We start from the raw sequence: 14,040 nt of genomic DNA, 5'->3' as shown, positions 1-14,040 counted from the left end.
TAGGTTGAAAAAATAGGAGGTGGTCAGCAGATGGCGGCAAATGGAAATAGAGCTTATCCAGAAGATGTGGTTCTTCATCCAGACATGCCCTCCGATGTGAACCATGGGGTGGTCCTGAGATGGGGGTCTACAGACCGATGATGGTCTTACTATGCCCTGAAGTACGTTAATTCCACCTGCTAATCAGAGGACTGAAGAAACCCAGCCAATAACTCTATGAGTAAATGGAAGAGATGGGATTCGAACCAGGGTCTTCTGACTCTAAGTCCAGCACCTGTCCAGTTATATCCCAACTAGATCCCTCTTCTGTGAGTAAAACTTACCATCAAGGGAGTTCCGTTCCTTACAATCATTTGCAGTGACAGACAACAGTCCCTTCAAAGATTGGATTGTATCTCCCAAAGGAAATGGAGAGTGCTGCTAATAGAAGAACAGGGAATGGATGTTGAGGAAGCAAAGAACAAGGTATCCTGCTCCCCGTCTTACACCCACTCCCTTCCCCATCGGACCCAGCCCCTCCCTGGGCTCGTCCCGGGGGTCTTAGCCTCGCGGTGGTTGCGGTCCCCTTTGGAGAAGCTGATGCGAGCAGGAAGATGCTAGTGAGCACAGTCACAAACACGCTCACAGGTCTGCGTGGAGTAGGTGCTCACTAAACACTCATCATGTGGATGAATCCTTGGAAGTTCGGGGGCTCGCCTGCTCTTCCCAGGAGAAGAACTGGTGTTAACCCTTCACACTCTGTATGCGGGAAGCTCTATTTTGTTGTAAACAGGTGGGCCCTTGAAATAGGTAGAGGACCCTTCTTCTTGCAAGCCACTGGAGGCTGGCCTGTCCCTGGAGGCTGGCCTGTCCCCACTCCTGGTCTGCCAGCACTGACCTCCTGGACATGCTCCAGCATTCGGAGCGTCCCTGAAGTGGCCCCAGTGGGCAATGGTCTCGAAGCTCAGTGAAACAAATCCTCTGACCTCGTCATCACCAAAAGTCACACTTCACTGAGGTAAGTTCAAAGGATATATCCCAGTGGAGCTTCCCAGACCCAGACCTGAGACTAGGGAAACATTGGAGATGGAAGCTTCCAGTCCTTCCTCAAGGAGTACAAACCTGTCCAGGGCCACAGAATTCCACAAAGCCCTGAAGGAAGCACTTACCAAGCTTCTTCTAGCCCCAACCACACCACCCTGAAACTCCAGTATGATTACCTCATACTGTTGAGGTTGCCACATCAGTACAACATCCGGGTTCCTGGGACAACTTCTTCCCAAGCTGCCAGCTCCATCTTGCCACATTGGATATGAGATAGCGGTCTATAGCCCCCCATGATCAGTTATCTCTGGAGTAACTGGACCAGGAGGACAGAGCTCAGCAGACCTGGCAGGGGATGACCCCACCCTCTGCTGAGGGATGACATGCCCAGGCAAGTGGCCAAGGGGCAGACCAGCTAGAGAGAGTGACCCCATCATGCTGCCCCACCCAGCCCTGCCTCCTCAGGTCCCATGCAAGGGGAGCAGTCGTCTCTCCCACATTCTTGCTTTCTCACAGGGCTCTGGTAAGAAAGGGGAAAGGGGGAAAGCTGGTGCCCACCTGTGAGTCCCTGGGTGTGTTGGGGCCATTCCCGTGTGGAAATCCTCTGGTGGCAGGTGCCACTTACGGCTGAAAGGAGGCTTGTCCCCCATGGGGGCAGGGAACCTGGTGTCATTGTACTAGCATCCGTTCCTCAGGGCAGTGGCAAGATGGTGCTGGCAAAGCACCAGGGTGCCTCCAGGAGAAAAGTGTCCCAAGAAGAGTGGGAGTTGGGGCCCTGCCTTCAGATGTTTCCGTGTCATCGCTGTGTCACTAGCAATGGATCACGGGAGCTCATGGACTTGTGCTGTCATTACCGCTTCTCCTCAAACAATCTTTGAAGTGAGATTGAACAAGTGGGAAGCACCCCCTTCGCCACCCGCCCACACCCGGGGTTGTGGATTCTGCCCTAATGTGTGGCTATGGCCTCTGGTGGCCGCTTTCTCTCATCAAATGTGCTTTGTATTCTAAGGAGGACTGCTATTGTTTGAGGCAGAAGGACAATGAGTTATTTGTGTTGCGTGCTGTTGGTTCTAGGATTTCAGGGTGGCAGGGGTGAAGCAAGGTCCCCGTGGGCCTCCAAGGCCAGACACCCTGAAAAGTCGTGCCTGCCCATCTTTATTGGGCCCCCATGCGACCGTAACCCAGCTGCCTGTAAGAAGCTTGCATGTCCTCACCTGTAAAATGCAGAAAATAATAACGAAACGTACCTCAAAGGCAGAGAGCCCATGAGAAGGCATCAGCACCCTTTCCCCATACCCGTAACGGTTCGGCAACTGTTAGTCACGGTGATGGACGTTCGTTCTACGCCAGGCTCTTCTGCTTGTGTTACTGGGTCATTTTCATTCCGACCAGGGTCAATAAACACCTGTTATGTTTGAAGAAAGTCCTGAGCTTGGAACTGTCTGAACCCTCCATGGGGTGTTCATTCTAGCTTCTGGCCTCATAGGGTTTCTCGGGGCCAAATGGCCTTTGTCAAGCAGTTTGCATGAAAGGGACTTCATTCAAAGCCTTGTCGGATGAACTGGGGCTTCCTTTAAATAAGGGCTTGTTTTCAGAGCTTTCTTTCTCCAACAAGGAGAAAGAATACAATGGATTCCAAGTAATCTGCAGTCCTCATCACAGCTTGTCACAAACACCTGGCACATCTTTTCAGCCCAGGGTGAAAACACACACACTCTCCCGCTAACTCCGGGGGCACAGCCTCAGCCTGATGTTCCAGAAGCATCTGCTGACAGACTTCCTTTCAAATATAGTTATTTCCTAGAAGAGGAGCAAAAACGGGTTTTGACTCGACAGTATGACTTTAGTTGCTGTTGGGTGTTAAGTGAAGGCACTCTTGTTAACCAACAGCTGCCCTAAAAAAATCTTAGAAGAATCACTTTTTTTTTTTTTTTTAACTTTCTTGGCGTATCAACATGAAGAGTGATTTGCTGGTAAAATTAAAGTCGATTTCAGACAAAGACGGGACAAGGGGCGCTTAGGAATTGGGTGAATGTGTCGTTTATTTCAGCCAAAAGAAAACTTCATCCATTCCGTAGGCAACATTTTACTTGGTTTTTCAAAAAGCAATTGTGACCAAGAGGAGAGAGAGATAAAACACTTCTGGAATATATAAAGACACCAGCATTGGGGGTTGCCCAAAACAAAGAAATATCTTAAATACTTTTCAAAATATTCTAGGAGCCAATGCACAAGGGCATGCTTTAGGAGAAGACAGGAATGTAATGGGGAGGGGAATATTGGGACCACCCATCTCCTTAGCATCAGTGAGGAAAACAAAGCCCAGCATTCAGCTTCACATACTGACTTTACACAGCTTGTATATAACAGCTTACTGAAATCCAAGAAGCAAAGATGGAACTCTCACTCTGTTTATTTTGAAAAATAATGGCATGGACACCCAGGTAATCCGCCCGTGCCTGGCAGGTTTCCTTAGGAGGAGTCTCTGTGACTTAGCAGAGGACTGATCTGACCATTCCTACGGCCTTCATGTCAATTGTGAGGGGCAACTTGGAGAGATTTATGTTCTTCACCATCCACGGACCCAGCCCTAAATTTTACCAGTAACTTTTTGAGCATAATTCGCATAACCCAGAGCGGTCTCAATTCCACCATTTCTGCAAGAAGACCGGGAGCTTGTATACATAAAACATTAAGTTGAATTTTCAAAGGAACCTGTGGCATGTTTCCACACATATTTACATGTACTCTAAAACCCTCAGAGCAGTTTAAGAAGCCACATGGAACACCCTGGAAGACCACTAAAGGGGCATAAATCAGTGCGTGGTCTCAGTGACCTGTTGGGGGATGGGAGGCTGGTGGGCCTTGGAGGGTTGGGCTTTTCTTTCCCCCTTGAACATGAGGGTCACTTGGACAACAGTGGGCCCAACCCATTGGGGGTGACCATAAGAAATGGGCCCTTACTCTCCTAAACTAAAAGTCAAGAAAATAAGGCTTTATTTATTTTATTGGTGAGCAGCTGAGCACTCCCTTCTAAGTGGTACTTAAGACCACAGCCAGACCTTCACACTCACGAGTTGTCTCGTGTGTCACAGAATGCTTTTTGCCTTTTCTCAAATCAAGGAAATAAATTAAAGAACTGGGACTCCCTTTATGTCACAGGCATTGTATTTTATTCTCAAATATGAGCCAGAGATCAGAAAAATAGAAAAGGTAGATAGTCACAGTTCTCACTCCCAGCCCCCTGGCTCCCAACTGTCTTATTCCTCTCACCCCAAGGACTGACTTTTATGAACTTCTGGTGCATCTTTCCAGTTCCTCTATGCAAATACGAGCACTATGAATATACATATATATTTTCTTCTTTCCTCCTCAAAAGCCAACATACTGTACACGCTGTTCTGCATCTTTTTTTTTTTCACTAATTAGTGTGTCTTGGAAAACCTTATATAGACTTAGAGTTTCTTCAACCATTTTTACAGCCGCAGAATATTCCATCATGTGGCTACCTCAAAATTTATTTGAGCAGTCTCATGTTGACTGACACTTGGGTCTTTCCCAATCTTTCGCCATTACATAGAGTGCTGCAAGGATGATTTCCCAAGAATGTGAGTGGGAGAGTCAACATGTTTGTAGTTTTGACAGATATTCCCAAATCACTCTCCGTGGGAGCTATACCAACATGTATTATATGTGAACATACCTCTTTCCCCACAGCCTCATTAAGACTGTGTTTCTGCCAAGTTGATGGATGAAAATGGTACTCAGGAAGAGTTTTACTTTGAATTATTCTTACTATAAATAAGACCAAGCACATTTTCGTATTTTAAAGGACTATTTGTGTTTACTTTCCTATAAACTGTTTGTAATCATGGAATTGTGTGTTAACATAGTATCTTTTTTTATAGTCTTTACCCATGTATCTATTGGATTTTATGTGTTTTTATTGATTTCTAATCTGTAATATGAGTTACAATTTTTTTTTTTTTAAGATTTATTTGTTTCAGAGAGAGAATGAGCAAGGTGGGGGCAGGCGGGGAGGTACAGAGACAGAGGGAGACAAGCAGACTCCCCGCTGAACAGCGAGCCCAACCTGGTGCTTGATCCCAGGACCCTGAGATCATGACCTGAGCCGAAGGCAGAGGCTTTAACCCACTGAGCCACCCAAGTGCCCCTGATTAACCTTTTCTTTTCAAAGTTTGTGGATTTTGAAGCTTTGTTAGAAAGGCTACCCAATTCAAAGTTAGAAGGGAATTCACCCACATTTTCTTCTAGTTCTTTTGTGAGCTTGATTTTTAATGTTTAAATCTTAGACTCATTTGGAGTTTATCTTTTTTTTTTTAAGATTTTATTTATGTATTTGAGAGAGAGAGAACACCAGTGGTGGGGAGGGGCAGAGAGAAAGGGAGAGGGAGAAGCAGGCTCTCCACTGAGCAGGGAGCTAGATGCAGGGTTCCATCCCAGGACCCTGGGATCATGACCTGAACCGAAGCCAGATAGTTAACCAACTGAGCCACCCAGGCACCCCTGGCATTTATCTGGATATATAATGTGTAGATCCAAGTTCATTTTTTTATAGATAGCTGCCATTTGTTGCAACACCATTTATTAAAAAGACCAACTTTTCCTACTGATTTGAAATACCACTTTAAAAAAAAAAAGATTTTATTTATGTATTTGACAGAGATCACAAGTAGGCAAAGAGCAGGCACAGAGAGAGAGGGGGAAGCAGGCTCCCCGCCGAGCAAAGAGCCCAATGCAGGGCTGGATCCCAGGACCCTGAGATCATGACCTGAGCCAAAGGCAGAGGCTTAACCCACTGAGCCACCCAGGTGCCCCTGAAATACCACTTTTTATCTATGCTAATTTCCTGTATGTATTTGGGTCCTCTTCTGGATTTTCCCTTCCGTTGGTCTATGTGTGGGCCAGTTCCATGTTGTTTTAATTACTGAGACTTTACATGTAATATGTTTTATGTTCTGGCAAATATTGCTGTGAAGTAAACCAACCCAAAACTTAGTCATTTCAAATAAAATCCTTGTATTCCATCTCCCAGTCTCTGTTAGTCAGGAATTCAAGAAAGTCTTGGCTGGGTGGTTTTGGCTCATTGGGTTATCAGACAGTAAGTAAAATTGGGAAAGTGTTGGAGAGGAAGAGCTGGAGCAGCTGGGGGCTGGCCTGCCATCTTTTTGTCATCATGAAGCTTCAAGATTTCTCTATGTGCCCTCTGGACATGCACTAGCTTGGGCTTCCACACAGCATGGCAGCTTCAGAGAGGTAGGACTGTTGACATGGCGGCTCGGAGTGATGGTGTAGGCACTTCCAGGACCTAGAAGCTGCCTAACCTTTCTCACCCAGGTAGCATCACATCCTCTGCGTTTGTTTGACTGCAAATGATTCAATCCCCTCCAAAGCCAAGAAGAGTAAACATGACCCCACCTCCTGGTGGGGCAAATGTCAAGGTCACATTGTAAAAAAAAACATGTGGAACTGGAGATACTGTTGTGGCCAATTTGGGAAAGACAATCTGATAGGGCGGGAACACCCTTCATCCCTCTTCTACCTCAGAGTTTTCCTGACTATTCTTACCAGCAGGGGTCTTTCGAGTAACCTTTTTAGAAATCTGGTACTTGAGGTAAATTCACTGAAAATCATGTCTTAACCTTTTATCATTTTCATAAAGTATATTTAGTTCTAATTATGGTCAAGCTCTCCCTACCAGATGTGATCTGTTTCTTGCTTTTAAAAAATCAAACAATTGGGATGAATGTTGGGTTTCACAAGGGAGAGGGTGGTTCTAAGGTAAAAAGCACTGTCCTTGGATTAAAGTTGGAGACATCCAGGGCACCTGGGTGGCTCAGTGGGTTAAAGCCTCTGCCTTCAGCTCAGGTCAAGATCTCCGGGTTCTGGGATCAAGCCCCACATTGGGCTCTCTGCTCAGCAGGGAGCCTGCTTCTTCCCTCTCTCTCTGCCTGCCTCTCTGCCTACTTGTGATTTCTGTCTGTCAAATAAATAAATAAAATCTTTTAAAAAAATAAAGTTCTTTTTATTAGGAGACATCCTATGAATTCATGTTTAGCTTAATATAAATATAAATTGTTAAATATAGAAATACTCAGGCACCAGTCAGCATAAACATATGTATGTCCTTACACTGTCTGCTGGGAGGGCCTAGGAGCGATACCCCAGCTGCAATGAACATACCTGGCACTCAGCTTCTTGTTTCTAATGCCAGTCTCAAATAAAAGAAGGCACAGTGCCTCAGAAATGGCTGATTCTAGGACTAGACCAGGGAATATACAAGATGAACTTGGAGCATCTTGTTTGTGCCAGGAAGTTAGGAAGTACTGAAGCACAAACACACAGACAGCAACAACTACAAAACCCTACATTGATGGGGATATGTCAAAGGAATGGAGGAGCCAACTGAAAGCTCTCCCAATGACCAAAGATAGAACAAGCAATAAAATAAAGTAGAATTGGATTATAACCAAAGCATGAAAGAAATACCCATGAGTCCATCGTGATATAAGTAAATGCTTAACTAGATAAATAAGTGGAGGAGAAGAGGGACATATCTCCATTTCACAAGAATTCTGAATAACTTATGGTAAGTTTCAAGGAGGGGGAGCGCAAGTCTGCCCTCCTTAAGTGAGGGCTATGCATAGAGACCTCAGAGGGGACAGTGCAGAAAGGCAGGAAAGAATAGTGACATTATAGTGGAAAAACCTGACCATTACCACCTCAGCTACGTGGTCAGGATCAATATCAACAGTGATAAACATGTTGATAGTCTGTAGCTGTGATATGATGGGATGAGAATAGCAGTCGACCTCTGTGGTCTTGTTCCCCAAAACCTGTAACCCCACCTTATCGTGAGAAAAACATCTATAGACAAATTCCTATAATAGAATGTCCTACAGAATACTTGATCAGTACAACTCAAAATTGTCAAGATCATCAAAAACAGGAAGTCGGAGAAACTGTCATGCTAGAGAAACTGACAGGCCAAGGAAGGGGCTAAGGAGACATGGCAACTCAATGGAATGTGATGATGTGGATGGATGCTAGAACAGAAAAAAAGACATAGGAAGAAACTGAGGAGACCCAAATAGACTATGGACTTAGTACTAATACTAATGTATTAATACTCATGTATTGACACTGGTTCATTACTTACAGTAAATATATCACACTAATGTAAGATGTTAATAGGGGAAAGCAGGTGTGGCATATATGGGAACTCAGTACTATCTTCTCCACTTTTCTATGATTTCTAAAATCAGTCTAAAAAATAAAATCCATTAAAAAAAAAAAAAACACTGCTCCTCCAACTCAGGAAAACAAGAGTCATAGGAGCCCATGGGCTATGGCCATAGACTGTGCCAGCATTGCCCATCATTCTGATACTGAGGAAAGGTCAGGCACTGCCAACCCATCCCTGACTTCTTCACAGGGTCAAGGGGAAAGGTCAGGTAGTACCTTGATGTAAACCTAGGATGATGGAAAGGGATATTTTCCCCAGGACCACCACTATCTGAAGTACAATCTAAGTGGAACCCTGGTGAGCTCCCACCCAACCTCCTGCCTATGACCCAACATGGTCTGGGGGTCCCTATGCCAACCCACCCTCCCTTTCCTTCCTTGCTCCCTAACCTCCATTCACAGAAGAGCATGGAAGATGGAGGATGGTCCATCTTGGAGAAGAGTAGTCTTTGGCCCCAAATAAGCCCAATAGCAGGTCTCTCATGGTCTGGAGTCCTCTGAGCACCTTGGGGTCAAATAGGACACTCGTTGGTCATATTTGGCCAAACAGGCCAGCGCAGCCAACTAAACCCCCATCATTTTGGAGGAGTTCTGTCCTTCCCATCACACCCAAAGAGAACTTAGAACCACTGTAGAGGAAAGACAGAATTCCATCTTGAGATAATTTAAGAGTCTTGTGTTACAGTCAAGATGGTGATGCTAACAAATCAGAAAGGTCCGTGTTGGAAATGTCCAGTACAGAGTCTCTATATGTCCGCTCTATGGAGAGATGTGGCGTATTCTGAACAGTAAGGGAAAAGGAACACACCCTGATAAATTACTCTGTTAGATTCTTGTTCCTGTGGCCCTCACTTCCTTGGCACTCACACAGCCACACCATAGACTCTATCACACCCCAGAAAGGGGTATAATAAAACAAACTCAGACTTCACCTTTAACCCCAGCCACCTATCCCCCACCCCCAGCTCCATTACCCTACTAGACTAGTGTGACTCAAAAGGCAGCTGGTGACCCAGCACTTGTCAGAGCATTCTTACAAAGAGATTAGGGCAAAAAGTGAGAGTAAGCATTCAGAAACGTTTCAGTCAAGCTGCCGCCGCTGTTAACATTTTTCTCAGACTGAGTCATTATGAGCACATGCAGAAAAGAAAGTACCACACTGAGGCTTGTACATTGTTAAGGCCAAATCAGATCCTATGGTTCTGCATCTGTCATTCTGGTACCTAGACCTCTCTCCCTCCCCACAGAAGAAACATCATTCCAAAGGAACCTCAGTGTAGGTTGGACATCACTCCATGTGTCACTAAATCACACACTGGCCTCTTAATAGGAACCCCAGTAGAACATGGGCCTTGCCACAAAGGGTAAGTTGGTTCCCATTCTTTCAATAGATGCCTTGAAGCTTCAAGTCTTCAGGTTTCTGCCACGAAAGGATCTCTGCTGCCTTTTAGGCTAAACATTCCAAAGCATGATGTCTGTCCTTCTTATGGCTGCAGCCTCAGCATATGGCACAGGGTCTGGCCCACAGGAGGGGCGTGGAAAACATCACCATGCGGGCACGGGTTCCTGGAAAGCTGTAGGCCTGTCCCCATCTTGGTTTCATTAACCTGTTCCTAGAGAAGGACTATGCTGTCTATGATCTGAACATTTGTGTTCCTGCAGAAAGCATGCTGAAACCCTCATGCTCAGTGTGATGTTGGGAGGTAGGGCTTTAGAGGTGCTTGGGTCATGGGGCAGAACCCTTCTGAATGGATTGATACTTTTATTAAGAAAAGGTCTGAGGGGTGCCTGGGTGGCTCAGTCAGTTAAGCGTGTGCCTTCAGCTTAGGTCATGATCCCTGGGGTCCTGGGACGGAACTTAGCAGGGACCTGCTTTTCCTTCTCCCTCTGCCCCACCCACTCCTTTTGCTCCTCCTCCCGATCTCACTCTTGTGCTCACACTCTCAAATAAATAAAATTTTAAAAAGGTCCAAGAGAGGTCCCTTCCCGCTTCTGCCCAATGAGGGCCTGCGACCTGGAAGAGAGCCCTCCCCTTGAGGATGCTGGCACCTGCTCTCCCAACTTCTAGCCTCCTGAATGGTGAGAAATCAATGTTTGTTGTTTGTAAGTCACCCAGTCAGTGGTATTTTGTTTCGGCAGCCAGAAAAGACCAAGACAGACTACTTCTCCAAAGGAAACAGCCCCATATCTAGACCAGTTGTGAAAAATACATAATGATATTCAGTGTCACTCGAAGTGGATGACACCATGGAGAGAACACAGACCTGTTTAGCTCCACAGCCCACCGTGGAGCATGGGGCTGCCCCAGTGGGTCCTGATTGTTCCAAAAACACAAGTCCGTTTTTCAGTCACTACGGGCAAAAGATAGTTAACTACCCCTTCCTTTTTGGTCCGACTACGGCTTCTTACCAGTAGCCCTCCAATTAGAGGTCCCCAAATTTGGCATTTGGAAATAAAAGTGGCACGTAGATTAAAATCTCATCCTCAGCAGCACTAAAATCTCTGCTTCAGCATTCCACCAGGAAGCCTGGCGGCCCAGAAACCACTGGCAACTGGCTGGCACAGCGCGCCCCGGTACGCCCACAGGCCCGCAGCTGGAATGCCCACTATTTGCAGGAGGGCGGCTTTCTCTGCTGTGAATTATCAGCCTTGTGTGGAGTTGGTCATGCTGCTACTCCCCTTTGGGGGTGGGGAAGTCATCTTTGGTTGAGCACTTTCATTATGGACTTAGTTTTGGGGTTCAGGGATGGACCTTACAACGTGGGGCGCTGTCTACTTGCGTGAGCTTCCTTTTGAGCCTCTGACTTTCCCAGCGACTGAGACTCTAAGATTCGCATCATGGTTTTAAGTGTTAGCAGACCCACGTGCAACTCACTCAGAATGTGTTTGTGCGGTGATGTTTCATTTGTGACATGCTGTTTCTAAACCCATGCGACATATATTACTCGCGACAGTGCTCCCTTGGGCAGCACATACACTGAATTACTTGCCCCGTAATCTCAAGGCACATAAAAATACACTTTCGTACTTATAGGAGGTTGTTGTATAATACGAGTCTCTGTGTACCAGCTCTGCGGGATTTGCTCTGTATTTATCTACAGATCATTATTGCTGGATGTGTTTCCCAGCTGAAAAAGCAGGGAGGGCAGATGGGCCTCGAGTCTTGGCACGTGCCACCGTGTCATAGGCTCAGACTTCTCTATTCAGAGAAGACGTCTGTGCTAGAATCTGTGTCATTTTCCAGAAGAGCAGATGCTGCCCAAGTGTTCTCCACACATTTGCAAAATGACATCGGGCCCGCCAGGTTTTCCCAGAACCCAGGGAGGTGTTCTGCCAAAGTGAGCAGGACCTTCAACCCTGCCAGACAGACTGCCCTGGCAGTCCCCAGTGCCTTTCTTGCGCCAGATTCAAAGACCCTGGCACCAAGACGGGCTGAAGACTACTGCCATCAACGACCTATTCCCACAGAGACTCATCCAGAGAAAGCTCTTCCTAGCCTCACTCCTAGGAATGGGGTGTCTGTGGGTCTATGGGATGTGGGGAATCTTCCCTGATCTGTTTTCATGCTATGCCAGCAGTCCAAGTCTCTCCTGAGACTTTTCAGGGATTTTCAGAAGAGCCCCAGCAAAATCAGGCTGCAGGGGTCCAGCTCCCCCAGGACAGTGGATTGGAGCCTGGTGGAAAGTCCAGTCTTCACCTGGGAATAGACTCTGGGAAGATGTCCCAGCCCCAAAGGGAGGGTTTGGACTCCCAAACAAGGTTCCCTAAGCTTGCACCAGGTCTCACCCCCACCCCAACCACTCCATTCCACGCCAGAGGGACCACAGATCTCACCAGGAGCCCCTGCCATCTGATGGTGCCAAGACTTCTCCCTCTGCCCCCTGGAAGGACAGACTCCTGGCAGCCGTTTCGAACCTGCAGGCCATGTTCTGTTCTGGGAACTGCCAGTGGTGGTCCCAGATGGAGCAGTGATGCCAGGGCAGTGAGAGACGGGGTAAGTGGGGGGGACGCACAGAAAGGGCAAGAGCCATGGGGTTTCGGAGGCTTTTTCAATGGGCTGGGGCTCCCCCTATGTTGTTGTCAGCCCCCTACAGGCAGTGCACCCCCAGTGCCAGGGATAGGCATGGGTTTGCCGCAAAAATAATGACATTAGGGCACTTGGATGGCACAGTCAGTTAAGCGTCCGACTCTTGGTTTCAGCTCGGGTCATGATCTCAGGGACATGAGATGGAGCCCCCCAATCCCCCAGCACTGCTCAGCGGGGAGTCTGCCTGAGATTCGCTCTCCCTCTGCCCCTCCCCCTGCTCACATGCTCTTCCTTGCTCTGTGACATCAGGCAGGCAATGAGGAGGTGTCTCTGGCTGCAGCTTAATCTAAAGACTGTAAATGTAGGAGGCTCACTCCCTGCACATTCCTTGGGTCTGCTTAACAGGTGCCCTTGAGGAGCCACGAAGTCAGAAGAAGTTCAAGTCCCAGCCTTGCCACAACCCCAAAGTGCCCTCAAACACTGCAGGCCTCACTTTTCCCAGTTGTAAAACCAGAAAGCTATATGAAGGGAAGCCAAATAGACCACCTTGAAATATATCTCCTTGGCAATTGATTATTTTAAGCTAGTTATTTTGAAGAAACAGTAGACACAGGGGAAGTTCTGAAAACTGCGTAGAAGTTACCCTTTACACTTATAAGGAAAATTTCCATTTATAAGGGTGTCTCCCCCTTGTACCAGGTAGAGGGAATGACTCAATCTCTAGAAATGCTTATCTTATGACAGAGGGCAAAAACTCCAATCTGCACAATCTTAACCGCATCTACTGTGCTTTTCCTAGTCCAGAACGGACTCCCCAGCCACCCCCCACCCATCCTCTTTTGTCTCTAGCTGAGGATGGTATTTAAAGTGATGGCTTTGGCCATTTCAGGGAGTTACTCAAGTTTTCCTGGGTCTCTCTTATAGGGGTGGGAAAATTTTCCCTTCTTCCTATTAAGGTTCTTTAGCTGGTCTAATCATTAAATTGACATAGCCAGATTAATAGGAGAAAGACAAATTTAATTACATATATATGGGAGCCCTTAAAATATGACACCCAAAGAACAGCCAGGTGGCTGAAGCTTATAACATCCTGAACTAAGGCAAGGGTGGGCTACAAAAGGGAGGTGGGTCATTGGCAGGAAGGCAGAAGAGATGTTTAAAAAAACAAGGGTTGCCCCTTTATGTGCACAGCGAAGGAAACCAAAAACAAAATGAAAAGGTAGCCAAGAGAATGGGAAATGATATTTGAAAATAAGTGGTTAACATCCAAAATATATAAAGATAAGTGGTTAACATCTAAAATATATAAAGAACTTACACAACTCAACACACACACACACACACACACACACACACATCTGATTTTAAAATGGGCAGAGGTAAAATAAATAAATAAATAAATAAAATAAAATAGGCAGAGGACCTGAATGGACATTTTTCCAAAGAAGACATACAGATGACCAACAGACACATGAAAAGATGCTCAACATCACTCATCATCTGGGTAAAGCAAATCAAACCCACAATGAGACGTCACCTCACACTTGTCAGAATGACTTAAAAAAAAAAAAGGAAATAACAAGTGTTGGTGAAGATGTGGAGAAAAATGAACCTTCGTGCACTGTTGGTGGAGAGGCAGACTAGTGCAGCCTCCACGAAAAACAGAACAGAGAAAGCACAGTTGGACAATTGGGTTTTTACTATCCCACCAAAAAAATGAAAAC

The 14,040-nt window shown here is 46.3% G+C and overlaps 1 long non-coding RNA gene across 1 annotated transcript; it reads right to left on the bottom strand.

Annotated features, from left to right (window-relative positions):
* LOC125099094 (uncharacterized) lies at nucleotides 1-1,867 on the bottom strand. The gene is made up of 3 exons (XR_007127026.1): nucleotides 1,582-1,867; nucleotides 1,200-1,339; nucleotides 1-420 (listed from the first exon to the last, which is right to left on the bottom strand). It is a non-coding gene; the product is annotated as an uncharacterized LOC125099094 (long non-coding RNA).
* Nucleotides 1,868-14,040: the final 12,173 nt, after the last annotated feature.

Source organism: Lutra lutra, chromosome 4 (genome assembly GCF_902655055.1).
Source record: "Lutra lutra chromosome 4, mLutLut1.2, whole genome shotgun sequence".
Lineage (NCBI taxonomy): Eukaryota > Metazoa > Chordata > Mammalia > Carnivora > Mustelidae > Lutra > Lutra lutra.
The sequence above is the reverse complement of the archived record's forward strand: the minus strand, read 5'-3'. Positions and strand labels throughout refer to the sequence as shown.